Source organism: Acomys russatus, chromosome 1 (genome assembly GCF_903995435.1).
Source record: "Acomys russatus chromosome 1, mAcoRus1.1, whole genome shotgun sequence".
NCBI classification, from domain to species: domain Eukaryota; kingdom Metazoa; phylum Chordata; class Mammalia; order Rodentia; family Muridae; genus Acomys; species Acomys russatus.
Window position 1 is genome coordinate 101,556,662 of NC_067137.1, and position 12,897 is coordinate 101,569,558.

The 12,897-nt window shown below is 37.6% G+C and overlaps 1 pseudogene; it reads right to left on the reverse strand.

Moving 5' to 3' along the window:
* Positions 1 to 531: 531 nt before the first annotated feature.
* LOC127197497 (uncharacterized) lies at positions 532 to 641 on the reverse strand (annotated as a pseudogene).
* Between the last annotated feature and the right edge of the window lie 12,256 nt (positions 642 to 12,897).

The following is a 12,897-nucleotide window of genomic DNA, read 5'->3' on the forward strand; positions in this document are numbered from 1 at the left end:
CCTTTGGTGGTAACAGACTCCTGCTGCTGCAGGGCCATGCATCAAGATGTGGCCCTGGTGGCAGCACAGGCCAGAAGCAACCCATGGTCCTGATGGCATCACCAGCTGTCCCTCACTACCCTTCAGTCTTCAGTTCTGCCTTTCTTCATTGTGCTCACATACTTATGTTTCTCTTTCTCCACTACTTACTTACTCCTTTTAATGACACCCAGTGTCTCTGAGTGTCTGGAGTCATCTCAGGAGTGCTATACTCTTTTACGGCATTATAGAGCCAGGTAGGGCTCATATCAAGTATGGTCTCCACTCCCCACACCCCCCAGGTTACACAGTGCAGGCTAGCTCCCTGTCCAGACCCCATGGCACCCATCTGGTGGTCATCTTGGGCTCACTCCTTGCCCAGACTTTTGAGTGTCCTGTTGAGAGGGTGGTCTGCCTTTGGCCCACTCCAACCTAGAGACCACAGCAGGGTTCTTCTATGCTCCAGCTTGATTCCCATCTTGGGAGCCTGTCCAGGCTTGCCAGGCTGCTGGTGGTCTCAGGCTCATTTTATTTGGAATGTTAGACATAGTCTCTGTCCTCTCTGCCACCTACTGATATACATGTGACACAGCAGCCATATCTGCAATCACTCTAGGGGCAGTTAGTGCATTTTCTTTATTTATGGTTCATCTGAGAGGGACGAGACTATTGTGGGCAGAGCCACTCCTGTGCTAGTGGTCCTGGTATTATTAGAAAGCAAGATAAACAAGGCATAGTGAGCATTCCAGTGAGAAGCACTTTGCCATGACCCCTACATCAATTTCTGCCCCTGGTTCCTCCCTTGAGTTTCTACGCCAACTTCCTTCTATGTTGAACACTGATGTAGAAGTATAAAGAAAGTAAATATTTTCCTCTCCAAGTCGCTTTTGGTCATGTTTTATCACAGCAATAGAAACCCTAACTAAGAAAAGGTCACTTTAGCAGTCCATTTCCTGGAGGGTGTTATTTACAGTTAAAAATAAAATTATTTGGGGGAATAAACACTAAATGTGTAATCATGTTTGTGTGTCTCACTCCAGAACGTTCCTGGTGAAGCCCTCAAAGTCATTCATCCCTGACTGACAGTTGCTACATCCACGGCCCGGCAGCTGGCACACTAGGATGGTTTTAATAATTCTTAGCATGATTCCATCAATAATTAATGCTTTGCTTGTTGCAAATGTTTTAATACCAAAAAATCCCTCACATTCAGTGTCAAATCTCAAAGTTATAACACAAAATAGAATTAATTTGCATGTAATTAATTTCATCCCAGGGTTCTGGTAAAACTTAGAAGCCATTTAAAGGTAGAACTTTGATAGTTTATATGCCACTAGACTTCCTCTGTGGAACCATTTCCTAGTAAATCTTTGCAGTCCATTTATATTCCGTACACACTTAGTCTCTTGATGGCTCTGATGGTTCTTAATTGCATTTTTCACAGTGGTAAGTTTGTTTCAACTAAGGACTAGTAGTTATATGTCATCATAGGCAAAAACTTTTAGCATCAGTTTAATTATTAATAATAGCAATTTATTTTATTCCTTCTTTTAAGAAAACATGCAAACACATTAGACAGTCTAATTCAGCAAATGGAGCAAGTTTTATTTGATTGAGATTTTAGACTGTAAACTACAAACCCCTACCCAGATCTAGCCAATGGACAGGACATTCTCCACAGTTGAGTGGAGAGTGGGGTCTGACTTTCACACATACTCTGGTGCCTCATATTTGACCATGTCCCCTGGAGGGGGGGACCTGGTGGCACTCAGAGGAAGGATAGCAGGTAGCCAAGAAGAGACTTGATACCCTATGAGCATATATAGGGGAAGGAAGTCCCCCTCAGTCACAGTCATAGAGGAGGGGACTAAGGGGAAAATGGGAGGGAGGGAGGAATGGGAGGATACAAGGGATGGGATAACCTGAGATGTAACAAAAATAAATTAATAAAATAAAATTTAAAAAAAAGAGATTTTAATTTTTTTTAATTTGTGAATTTATTATTAACCCCATGTGTCTGGCATTACATCCCTCATTCTCTTCTATTTCCTAGAGTCAATCAGCTAAAGAATTTGACTTTTTTATTTGTTTAGTTCTTGCCCTTTGACATTTTCAGTCTTTAAGAAAATGTTCAAGAATGATTTTTAAAAATTCATGGTTTGGTTTTGGTTTTGGTTCTCATGAAACACATGCGTAGCTTCCAGTTTGCATGATTCATATGGAATCTGTATGTTCTATTTTCTTCTTGTTCTCAAGTTTACTCTCCTTAGGCTTAACTTTGTTTCATAATTTTAAAAAAGGTAAGGGCTTGGGCTTGGAGGCTGACTCAGTTAAGAGTGCTTGTTCGGAAAGCAAGCAGTTTGAATATCCAGTCCCCACAGAAGACAAAAAGAAATGTAGTGACACATAGTTGTAGCCCCAGCTACATCCAGGGTTTTTTTTTTTTTTTTTAGGTTTTATAGAACTAGGATGAAGACAGGCACACTTGACATCTAGCCCTGGAAAAGTGGTAGGAACTACACCAGGAGTCTCTATCTCAAGACAATATGATGATTAAAATTGAGGAAGATACCTAACACCCTCTTCTGGCCACAGGCATACATGTCTGCGTGTGCACACGTGTACACACACACACACACACACACACACAGACACACACACACACACACACACCTTCCACCTGGAGGAAAAGTATGAAAACTGTATAAACTGTATGCTGTGTTAAACTCATTTCTCCCAGGTTCCTACCTCTAATCAGACACATAATACACATACAGGTGAGGAGTAAAGAAATTTAACAAGAATGTAGCTCAGGAACTTGATTAATACAGAACATGTAATGATAGAGCGTACTGAACTAGAAGAGGGCAAATGTATTTCCAATTGAGATTGGGACATGAATGAGGGAAGTAAAAGAAGCTACTTGCCAGCCAAGAATTACGGTGTTTTACCTCAACTTCAAAGAGAGTGCCTGAACATGTGTGATGCAGAATGATCTTTAGTGCATATGTTCTTACTAAACACTCAAGTAGCTAAACAGAAGTTGAGAGTCAGTTTATAGTTTCAACAGAAGACAATAGGTAGCAATAGAACTAACTGTTTGAATAACTTGGTGAAGACCCTGTGCTGTGGAATGCGGGCTCTGCTACATCCATGCAATGTGGAAGGTCTGTGTCTGTGGATTGTAGAATATTCTGCTTCCGTAGACTGTGGAAGGTTTTGTGTCTGTGGATGGTGGGAGTTTCTGTGTCCACAGACTGTCTAAGGTTCTATGTCTGGGCAAAGTAGAGGGTTGTCTATAAAGCGTGCAGGGTTCTTTCTCAATGGTATGTGGAGGGTTCTGTGTCCATGCTATGTGGAAGGTTCTGTGTCCTCAGGATGAGTCAAAATGGGTCTCAGGGTATGCAGACAATGTCTGCCTTTAATATTTAGAGACTATTAGGAATCGATAAATCTTCAGTCTTGTACTTCTAACTAGATGAAAAAAAATGTAGCCAATGTGTTTGTGTGCATCTGTTTCTGTGAATTGCTTTTACCTGTGTAGATTAGTACTGCCCATAAGTTCATACATTTACTTGAATTCTGTCCACTAATTATAGGGGTAGTAGATATATATTTATTTTTATTACTTAAAGTTATTATTTTAATTTAATGAGGATTGATTTCTTGTTTCAGATGGTTCAGAAGGAGCTATAGACAAATAAAATAAGAGCAAACCCTGTGTAATTTTTCACTAAGGAAATTTCCAGGGAAATTAATTAATGATTGCCCAAGTGCTTGATTCACTTTGAAGGATGATTTACCCCTGTCCCCATATTTTCTCTTTCTCTTTCTCTCTCTCTTTCTGGCACAGCTCTGTTCAGCAAACTATGTCATACATGTTAAATTTAGCTTGATACCTCATTTTAAAAATTGGTTTCATGGAAATGATGCAGTACAGGTTTCCTTATTCATAATCTATGGCTATTTTGTGATAAAATTGCAGAGTTGAGTAGTTTTGATAGGTACTATTGGACTCCCAAAGCCTAAAATATTTATTAACTGTCTTTTGCATGCTTGACAAGTCTTTTTATAGATAATATCAAGTCATGTTTAAGATATGAGTGTAAACCAGTATTATGATTGCTTGAGGGAAGAGAAAAAATAACTTAAACCTAAGTTTAGCACCTAGTTTCTTACTAAGAGTTATTGTATCAATGTCAGAGAAGATAATAGATTTATAATGGTCTTCACTCCAAGCCTAGATAGCAAAATCAAATGTGTGTGTATGTGTGTGTGTGTGTGTGTGTGTGTGTGTGTGTGTGTGTGTGTGTGTGTAGGTATGTGTGCTGTTAGCTTTATGTCAACTTGATATAGGCTTGAATCATGTGAAAGGAAGGATATTCAGTTGAGAGAATGCCTCCATAATATCTAGTTGTAAGGTATTTTCTTAATTAGTGATTGAAGAAGGATGACCCAGTCCATTGTGGATGGATTCTCTCCTGTGCTTGTGGTCTTAGGTTCTAAAAGAAAGCAGGCTAAGCAACCTATCATGAGCAAGACAGTAAGAAGTACATTTCCACGGCCTCTGCATCAGTTCCTGCCCTCATGTTCCTACCTTCCAACTTTGCTTGAGGTCCTGTCCTGACTTTCTTGGATGATGAACATGGAAGAAAATGTCAAATAAAACATTTCCTCCCTAAGTTGTTTTCTGTCATGCATTATTTTTTTTTTTTTAGATTAAAAAGGGCATAGCCACCTTGGGGCAAGAGATTATTCTTAGTAACACTGTAGAGGAATTTTATTTCATTAACATGGATGCTCTGATCACATCCAAAGAATTTCAAGGCCTGTGTTCTGTGGAACACAGACATACCACACACCTTTAATACCTCTGGCTAAAATACAGAATCATCCTCAGTACACACCCTTAGTCTCAAACAATTAATGATCAAACTTCTAAAGATACCCTAATTTGAGTAAAATTGATCTACTTATAATTAGTTATCAACTTTAAGTTTGAAGCTTTACTTTTTGTTCATTGTTCAATGTCATTTTTTGGGTGTTCCAATAAACATTAATATGCTAAATTGATATACATACATAGTAATTGTATATATGTATGACATACAGTATGGCAACTGAATGCATATACACCATGTATAATTATTAAATGCTTTAGAATTTATATTAATAAATAACAGGCTTACTAGACTACTTCTAGTAGTTTATATACTGACTGATTGAACTGAGAAGAGTTTCTACACATATCTCACCTTGAGGACCATGCTGGTATTGAATTCACAATGGTCTAGTTGCTCTCTAGTTCTTTACCACCATACTGAGCTATACTCTAAGTTATTTATTCTTTAAAAAAGACTTTATATTTGTACATTGTGATTGATAGCAGTAAGTCCCATTCACCAATGCTAATTAAGCTTATGTTTACTTGCCAGAATAATTTTTTCTTTTATAAAAAATTTAATATAAATTTTGTTTTTAAAAGTTGCTTGTCAATGATTAATCCAATTTTGAAATAACAATCAGTAAGAACCCAGATGTAAATAATGAATTTCAAGAATGGATAACAGGATTAAAATATTCAATGAAAACAGTACAATGTCATTTTCAAAAGAGAGATGAAGTAGAATATTTCCAGAAGAAAGAGACCTAACTGAATATTCAAATGTTTACATGGGCTAACCTTTGATAGTGGCTCTAATGTTAAAGGTAAAAAGTCACACACATTTTTTTGAAATGGTTAATTTATCATTAGACATGTCATTGACAGATTCCAACTGACAACTTTGCCATTAAGCAAATTCTCCTCACCCCTGTGGACATTCTGCTGAAAGGTTTGCAATCATAAAATTATATGTGATTATTAGGAGAAATTTCTGGTATGTACTGAGCTTGCAATTACAGCCATCTGACAATGTTGAATTTTTATTGAGATGTCATGATTATGGCTAGATTCATTTGCATAACACTATTCCAGATTCAAATTATCTTGATTTTTATAAATGATAATATTGAGAACCAGAAAGGGTAAGTAAGTATCTTTCCTAAGAAATCTGGGAATTTGGCAATCAAGGTTATTCCTCTAAAACCTTGATAGTGAATAAGCACCAATCAACCTCAAGCCATTGCCATAAAATAATCTATAAGCTTTTAATTTTTTCAGAAAAAAAATTAATGAGTTTTGTTTTAATCATTCTTTTTTTTATATTTAATTCTATATTTTTATTTTTTTTGCATTTTTTTATTAATTTATTCTTGTTACATCTTAATGTTTATCCCATCCCTTGTATCCTCCCATTCCTCCCCCACCCCCCATTTTCCCATTATTCCCCTCCCCTATGACTGTTCCTGAGGGGGATTACGTCCCCCTATATATTCTCATAGGGTATCAAGTCTCTTCTTGGCTACTTGCTGTCCTTCCTCTGAGTGCCACCAGGTCTCCCCGTCCAGGGGACATGGTCAAATGTGAGGCACCAGAGTACGTGAGAAATTTCATGGTGCTGGGTGGATTTCATCTGTATTTAGCATTCTTTATACCCAACACTTATATCTCTCCAAGTTCACCTAATTATTCTTCCTGCATTTTACTCAACTAAACAATTTCATAAGAAGACATGATGCCTCACTCTTTTTATTACTATGTGCTCAATGTCATGCTTTGTTCCTTTGAGTTAGATCATTCAATAATCATGCTTTTAAAAACTTTATTACTAAACTAACTTTTAAAGTACTAGGTTTTCTACCTTCTGTGTGTGTGTGTGTGTGTGTGTGTGTGTGTGTGTGTGTGTTTAATATGAGTATATGTAGAGATCAGGAAAACATAAATGGTTCCATTAGAAATGAAAAGAATAAAAAGGGAACATTAGATACAGTCATCGCAGGCTCATAGAACATATGTGATATGAAAGTGGAACTGCAGATGAAAAGAAAAGGGCAAAGGGCAATGGGAGAATGGAGATAAAGGAGGTCAACCCCATTTGAAGATATATGACTCAGAAAGGGAAATCCTATGCATTCAGAGTCAAGTTAAACCATATCAGATCATCTAAAGCAAGGCACACAATGGCACTTACCTATGAGAAAAGCAGACTAATCGTGGTACTGAAGAGTGCCAGGCACAAATGCAATTGGGATTCCTTTTCTATATCCAAACTGTCTTTCCAACAGTGTATATTTCTATATTATATTCCAATTTTCAAGTACTGAACTATTGTCTGTCTTATCTGCTATGCTTTTCCTTGTTATAATTTGAGAATCAACAAGAGCCATAGTAGTATGTCTCAATAAGTTAAAATCTCAAAACTTTGATGAAGAATTCTTCGTGTTCTATTGCTGTGAAGAGACATCATAACCATGGCAAATCTTATAAAGAAAACATTTAATTGGGGCTTGGTTACAATTTCAAAGGCTTAGTCCATTATCTTCATATAGGAAAGCGTGGCTGCATGCAGACAGGTATGGTGCTGACAGTGCTGGATCCAGAGGCAGCAGGAAATGAGAAAAAACACTGGGCCTGGCATCAGCTTTTTAAAACCTCAAAGCCCACTCCTAGTGACACACTTCCTCCAAGAAGGCAGCACCTCCTAATCTTTTCAATAATGTCACTCCCTCCCTGTTGAGCAAACATTCAAATCCATGAGCCCATGGGGGCCATTCTCTTTCAAACAACCATGTCTTTTCAACTTTCTGATTGTGCCTGTGTGTTCAGCAGGAGCATGTCCTACTTCCCAGGGGCAAGTAAAGTGGAAATTACTGAGGAGCTTGAGTGAATTAGAAACTCAAGGCTGAGTCCCCTTGCTTCTGTCCCACCCTCTGCTCCCCCTACTGCAGGCCCTCAATATCTAATATTTTTTCCTGTTGCTATTTTGCAAGATGTACGAGCTAGGGAATACTTTCTACCAGATTCAGTGTCACTAATCCACCAGAAAAGACTTTCAAGGCTGTTTTAGTTCAGTGTTTTATATTAAGAACTGATGTTTTTCCGTACATATTAGAAGATGGGAGAGGTTACTTTCTCACCCCTGCCATGGCTACTGTTATAAACAGGTGTTGTTTTCTTATATTCCAGATCAATCTAATTTCTAGACATTCCTCTGATTTAACATGAATGTCCAAATCTATTTTTTTACAGCCACTACCTTGACCTTCAGTCTGTGAAAGAACATAGGATAAATCCCATTTTTCTTTTCTTTGAAGACAAAAAATACTTTATAGGATTATAATAAAACACTTCTTCATTCTGTGTGCAAATCCATACTTCATTGTTGACATGACTTTCCCTCTCATGTGAGTTCTCAGTGCTTTTTCCTGGGAAGCAAATGTGGCTTTGGTTCCTCTGCCATTCAATTCCTTTTTCTGGATCTCACACAATATTATAATATTGTGTCTTTGAAGATCACACTCAGGATAGGCACTCTATTCCAGATGTTTTTGTCTTGCTATATTCTACAACAGAAGAAAAGGATGTGATTTATTGTCATAGAATTTATGCTTCTTTTCTTGGGACTGAAGACCTCATGGTGTGTCAGTGATCATAGACTACAGTTACTGCCTACTGAACTTAACTCCATCAGCCTCCCTGTCTTTCTTGAATAACCTTCTGATTTTTATCAGTGCTATTATTTTGTCTAAGAGTGGTAGAGGGGAGCCTGATCTAACCTAATGTTTAGAAATGTTCTAAAATTTATTAAACTTATAGATTTATCTCTATTGATATATGAAATTGCTTTGTAATTAGTTCCACTTCCACCACACCATGGTACTGTACAAAACCATAAACTGAAAATGTCCAATGTACTTATTCCTATTTAAGTTCTATGGTACTTTTCTGCACAGAGAATTAACTTAGTATCAGAAACCAAAGGGCTACATTGCTAGAAACACCATCTTTGAGTTAATGAATATTTAGCTTAATTGGTCTTTTGTTAACCAGAAACTTATGGTCAGCTGATATTAATAGTGCATTTTGCTATTTATTCTACTTAGTTCTTACTGGTTTAGCCACACATGCTGTGCTACAGGGTAGAGACTTTGAGAAAGCTACTCCATTAAGCAATCCTGCTGTGATGTTTCCAATGTTTAGAAGCTTAATGCATTCCTGCAGTATACTTTTACAGGTATCTTGTGAGTATTTATTGATCTGTAATAAGCTGCTATCCATGAGAAATAGATGTCTACCATTGTACTATCAACTTGATTTTTTAAAATTACAGCTTCCAACATTAAAACCATAACCTGCCACAGGGTGCTTCTTAGTTAATGGCATAATTTTTTCTTTTAAAAAATTTATTTTTGACTTTTTTATTTAATTAATTTATTCAGGTTACAGCTCAATTGTTATCCCATCCCTTGTATCCTACTGTTTTTCCCTCCCTCCCACTTTGATACTATTCCCCTCCCCTATGTCTGTGACTAACGGGGACCTCCTCCCCCATTGTATGATCACAGCCTATCAAGTCTCATCTTGGTAGCCTGCTTATCCTTTCTCCTAGTGTCACCAGGCCTCCCCACCAAGGAGAAGTGGTCAAATATGGGGCACCAGAGTTCATGTCAGAGTCAGTGCCCCCTCTCCACTCAACTGTGGAGAATATGCTGTCAATTGGCTAGATCTGAGTAAGGGCTCAACGTTTACTGCATGTATTGTCCATGTTTGGTGCAATAGTTTGAGCAGAACCTCTGGGCCCAAAGCTGCTGATCATGATGTTCTTGTAGGTTCTAGGACCCTTGGTTCCTTTTTTTCCCCATTCTCCCTACTTCTCTCACTTAGAGTCCCAAAAGGATGTCCTCACATCTATCCTCATCTCTTGGTAAGTGATGACTCTCATGGAACATGCCTCTTGGGCTAATATCCAATTATAAATGAGTATATACCATGTGAGTCATTCTGCCTCTTGGTTAACTCACTCAATATGATCATTTCTAGTTCCATTTATTTGTCCACACATTTCGGGATTTCCTTCATTTTTTTTATAGCTGAGTAGTATTCCATAGTCTAAATGTACCACAGTTTCTTTATCCATTCTTCAACTAATGGACATTTAGGCTGTTACCAGGTTCTGGCTATTATGAATAAGGCTACTATGAACATGGTTGTGTAGTGGAGCATCTTCTGGGTATATTCCAAGGAGTGGAATAGCTGGGTGTTGAGAAAGCCCTATTCCCAGTTTTCTAAGAAAGCACCAGATAGATTTCCAAAGTGGTTGTACAAGTTTGCATTCCCACCAACAATGAAACAGTGTTCCTCTTTCTTCACATCCTTGCCAGCATGTGGTGTTGCTTGAGTTTTTTATCTTAGCCATTCTGGTGGGTGTAAGATAGAATCTCAGAGTCATTTTGATTTGTATTTCTTTGATGACTAAAGATGTTGAACATTTCTTTAAATGTTTCTCAACCATTCAATATTCATCTATTGAGAATTCTCTGTTTAGTTCTGACCCCCATTTCTTAGTTGGGTTTGGTGGTGTCTCCATACCTATTCTCAAGCTGTACTACAGAGCAACAATAAGTAAAACAGCATGGTACTGGCACAGCAATAGATTGGTGGATCAATGGAATCGAATCGAAGACCCAGAAATGAATCCACACACATATGGTCACTTGATTTTTGACAAGCCAAATTTATTCAATGAAAAAATGATAGCATTTTCAACAAATGGTGCTGGTCTAACTAGATGTCTACATGTAGAAAAATGCAATTAGATCCAATATTTATCACCATGCACAAAACTAAAGTCCAAAAGGATTAAAGATCTCAACATATAACTGGAGACACTAAATCGGTTAGAAGAAAAAGTGGGGAAGAGCCTGGAACATATAGGGACAGGAGATAACTTCTTGAACAGAACACCAACAGCCCAGGCTTTAATGTCAACAATCAATAAGTGGGACCTCATGAGGCTGAGAAGCTTCTGTAAGGCAGAAGACACTGTCAACAGAACAAGGTAACAGCCCACAGACTGGGAAAAGATCTTCACCAACCCTACAACTGACAAAAGTCTAATATCCAAAATATACAAAGAGCTCAAGACATTATTTTTAATTTATAAATTCACTTTGCATCCTGATGATCATAGCCCCCTCCCTCCTTTTCTCCTTGTACCTGCCTCCCACCCTTTCTTCCCTATACCTCCTTTCTCCTCAGAAAATGAGAGTCCCCCAGACCACCCTAGCACATCAAGGTACATCAGGACTGAGCTCATCCTTACCCATTGAGGCTTGGAAACAGTCCCATTAGTAGGAGGTGATTAAAAGTAGACATAATTTTAATGGGCTTAAAAAATCAGTTTCACTTGCACGTTTGTTTCTTGTGTCACATAACATTACATGGGCTAATGATAAGCTTAAAACATGGTGCAAAGAACAGTAAGAATCATGCACACTTAGCTCTGCTTTGAATAGTGAAAGAACTGATTGCAGAATTAGGAAACATGGGAGACTGTGTGTGTGTGACATTTTGATGGATGAAATTTCATTATGACATGTTCAGTAGTACATATGTGCACACACAGTCTCTCTCTCTCTCTCTCTCTCTCTCTCTCTCTCTCACACACACACACACACACACAGAGAGAGAGAGAGAGAGAGAGAGAGAGAGAGGAGAGAGAGAGAGAGACAGAGAGACAGAGAGACAGAGAGACAGAGAGACAGAGAGAGACAGAGACAGAGAGACAGAGAGACAGAGAAAAGAGAGACGGAGACAGAGAGAGAGATATCCTCTTTACCCATTTAATACAATGTAACATGTGTGCTGGGACCCAAATATTTGAAGCAAGGCTTTGTATGAAATTATGTATTTAAGAGCAAAAAGGAATATGCTTTAAACTTATCATTAACCCATGTAATGTTATGCGAAGTAATAAACAAGCATGTAGGTGAAACATGTTTTAATCCCATAGAAATTATTCCATTATCTAAGGAGCACTTCTGTGGCAGTTTATAGTTCTAATGATAGAAAATGCATTTTTAGAAAAGAGTAAAAATAGCTAGCAAGGTTATTTAAGGCAAATTAGCTTTTTCAATTCATACTCAAAATGAAAAATAGCTTAGTGTTACACACACACATATATACATATAAATATGTTTCAGTAAGTTATATTCAAAATATGTGTAATATACTTCTCTCAATGAAGTAATCCCAGATTATTCTCTATAGGTAGACTAATCTCTTATGTCTTCTGCATTGGACACATTACCTAATAAAGTGGAAGCAAAATGGATATGCTACTTGTGCCACTTCTGAGAAACAGATTTGATGTCAAGAGTGGCAATATTCTTAGTCATTTGACAATAAAGGCAATATAATCACAAATTAGAAGCCAGTCCAAATGATAAACTATCAAGTGATACTCTATCTTCAAAACACCACACACACACACACACACACACACACACACACACACACACACACACACATATATATATATATATATATATATAGAGAGAGAGAGAGAGAGAGAGAGAGAGAGTCAGTTATCAAGCTTTGAAGCTGTTCTGTGTGTCTATCTCTTTCTTTGTTCTCTTCCACATGATCAATAAGTTTGCACTAGAGTTAATCTTCCAGCTCTAGCTCTAGGTAGAGTGGGTGCAACCATTGTTGACTTTTATTGGATATGACTTTATCGGAGTAATTATCCATTACTGCTAAAGGCCACTGTTTGATATGAGTACTTCATCTCGATCATCTAAATGATCAACTTTCAAGGTTCAGAGGTTTGCGCCAGAAAAAATACACAGTGTAAATTGCATACTACTTGCATGATACCCAATTGCAGCCCATATATAATATGGACATTTCCTGAATAAGCATTTATGACTGTGTTAACATAAAAGTGATTGTTCATGAGATCAAATGCATACTTGGTTGAAGAAGTGAAACTGAAA